The sequence below is a fragment of the Callospermophilus lateralis genome, chromosome 3, assembly GCF_048772815.1.
Source record: "Callospermophilus lateralis isolate mCalLat2 chromosome 3, mCalLat2.hap1, whole genome shotgun sequence".
Lineage (NCBI taxonomy): Eukaryota > Metazoa > Chordata > Mammalia > Rodentia > Sciuridae > Callospermophilus > Callospermophilus lateralis.
The window spans coordinates 71,361,279-71,364,331 of NC_135307.1; the positions used below are offsets into that span (position 1 = coordinate 71,361,279).

Here is a 3,053-nt window from a genome sequence, read left to right on the forward strand (position 1 = left end):
ACTTCCCTTATAATGTTAGCATCTTCATTACTGATTTCTAAGAGCTCTTTTATGATTAAGTGTATTAACATTTTTTTTAGGCACTGCAAAGCAAATATCGTGCTTTTCTCTGTATGCTTTACTGTGGCATTTTATTTTTTTGACTATATGGAGTGTGTTCAATTGTTGAAATATAATCGTGTTTGTGTAATTGTATGTGATTGAAATATAATCATGTTCTAACTTATGAAGCAACTATAATACAAGTAAGAGTTTGGGAGAAAAAGAGTATGGGGAGAGATGAGAGAAGTCCCTTAGGAGCACACATTTAGTGAATTGCTTAATCCTTCAAAATGTATTCGCAATTTTCAAAAATTCCTCCCTTCAACCCACAGATTTTCCCAAACTGGTCAAAGCTGGATTTTAGTTAATCCTTGTTTTGATAATTGCCCACTGGTACAAGCAGCCTCAGAAACATAGATATCTCAAGCTTAGACATTGCAATCCTTTAATGATCCTTCTTTAGATTTATACTTGAAAATCTCCATATATCCCAAGAGGGATTCTTATGGGAAATATGGAGCTTCCAGCACTAAAAGGAAAATGGTGTGAGGTGAAGTGTGTGTGCCTGTGTGCGTGTGTGTATGTGTGTTGTGTATAGGTGCACTATGTGCCGGGGTACATTAAAAATTAATGTATACATGCACAAACTATAATTTTGTAAGAAGGGCTTAATTTGTAATTAAACAACACAGTGTCACAACAGATTCTTCTTTGCCAAGTTTAGGAGACATGATTTACTCAACTCTAAAAATCCATACTAACGTGTGAAATTATTGGTGCCCAGGTATTCTCTTCCTAGACCCAGGTCTTGCTGCTGTGATTGCTGCATGTATATTCTAATTACAACTCAGGTTTCAATGCTCCTTTATTTCCTTGTTAAATATATACTTACTCCACCCCCCGCAAGTTTTCAACAACACAGGTGTTGTTAGATTCTTGGATTGCATTTAGCACTAATGTTCAGAGCTATAATCATTTCCAGGTCAGTCTTTACTCATTAGTAATAGATGCTCATCAGTAGTGACAGTTGCTCGTGTCATCTCCAAACATGATCACTAATGAAAAGCCAAAAACACTGATGAATAACCATTAGGTATAACCAATATGGTGATCATTGAGGGTCATGAAAGTTCAGTAACTGATCCTTGGAAGATGCACAGACAATCGGTATCTTTCATTCATGGCAAGTGAGTAGCTTTGCAAATCAGAATGCAACCTTGAGGAATGAAGAGACTAAAAAGATAAAAAAACAATATTGCAACTCTCATTTCATCACAGTGAACTTCACCACAGTAAGGGAGAAAAATTTCCTTTTGTTTGAACTGGGCTAAAGGACAGTGGAGTGACTACTTGTCACTTAAGTCTTTGCTAGGCAGCACCTGTTTACTTTTTATTCTTAGAGCACCACTGTCAGGTAGAAATACCATACGAGCCACCAGCTTTGTACTTTAAGCTTTTCTAATAGTCATATTTTGAAAGTATAGAGAAAGACAGGTAGGGGATGGGAAAAGTTAATCAATGCTTACTAAGTTACAGTTAGGAGGAAGAGTGCTATTGCACAGTAGGGTGACTATAGATAATGATTACAAACTATGTATTTCAAAAAAGTCAGAAGAAAGATGTTGATGTTTTCCCCATAAGGAAACACAAGATGTTTGAGAAGATAGATATGGTTAACCTGATTTAAACATTACTCAATGCATCTGTATATCAAAACGTCACATGGTAACCCATTAATATGTCTAATTTTATGAATCAGTTTAACATTTTTAAAAAAACTAGGATTAGAACACATATTTGTCTAACCTCATCAAATCTCTGTAGTCTACCCATTCTTAAATTGATTTTGTTTTAAAGTGAATACAACTAAAGTCAATCAACAATTTAATTTGAAAAGAAATTACAAAGAGAGGCAGCTCTCTTGGAGGCAGCTAGCGCGAGACTGGGGAGCGCTGAGCCGCGCGTCGTGCCCTGCATTGCCCAGACTAGCAAACAATACAGTCAAGATGGCTAAAGGTGACCCCAAGAAACCAAAGGGCAAGATGTCTGCTTATGCTTTCTTTGTGCAGACTTGCAGAGAAGAACATAAGAAGAAAAATCCAGAAGTCCCTGTCAATTTTGCAGAATTTTCCAAGAAGTGCTCTGAGAGGTGGAAGACAATGTCTGGGAAAGAGAAATCTAAATTTGATGAAATGGCAAAGGCAGATAAAGTACACTGTGATGGAGAAATGAAGGACTATGGACCAGCTAAGGGAGGCAAGAAGAAAAAGGACCCTAATGTCCCCAAAAGACCACCGTCTGGATTCTTCTTGTTCTGTTCAGAATTCCGCCCCAAGATCAAGTCCACAAATCCTGGTATCTCCATTGGAGATGTGGCAAAAAAGTTGGGTGAGATGTGGAATAACTTAAGTGACAGTGAAAAGCAGCCACACATCACTAAGGCTGCAAAGCTGAAGGAGAAATACAAGAAGGATGTTGCTGACTATAAGTCTAAAGGAAAGTTTGATGGCACGAGGGGTCCTGCTAAAGTTGTCCAGAAAAAAGTGGAAGAGGAAGACAAAGAAGAGGAGGAAGAAGAGGAGGAGGAGGAGGATGAATAAAAAACTGTTAATCCGTCTACTTGTGAATACCTAAGAGTAGGGGAGCGCCATGATTGACACATCTTATTTGAGATGTGTCTCTTACTCTCATTAGGTTTAATTTCAGAATTTGATCACGATCATATTGTAGTCTCTCAAAATGCTCTAGAAATTGTCAGTGGTTTATATGAAGTGGCCCTGAGTGTCCAGAGCACCCTAAAACTGTATCAAAGTTGTACATATTTCTAAACATTTTTAAAATGAAAAGGCACTCTTGTGTTCTCCTCACTCTGTGCACTTTGCTGTTGGTGTGACAAGGCATTTGAAGATGTTTCTGGCATTTTTTTTTTTTTTTAATTTGTAAGGTGGTGTTAACTATATGGTTATTGGTTAAAAATCCTCAGTTATCAACTGTACATATCTATAGTCTGT

The 3,053-nt window shown here is 37.3% G+C and overlaps 1 pseudogene; it reads left to right on the forward strand.

Moving 5' to 3' along the window:
- The first annotated feature begins 242 nt into the window (after positions 1-242).
- On the forward strand, positions 243-2,642 carry LOC143393858 (high mobility group protein B3 pseudogene; annotated as a pseudogene).
- The last annotated feature ends 411 nt before the right edge of the window (positions 2,643-3,053 follow it).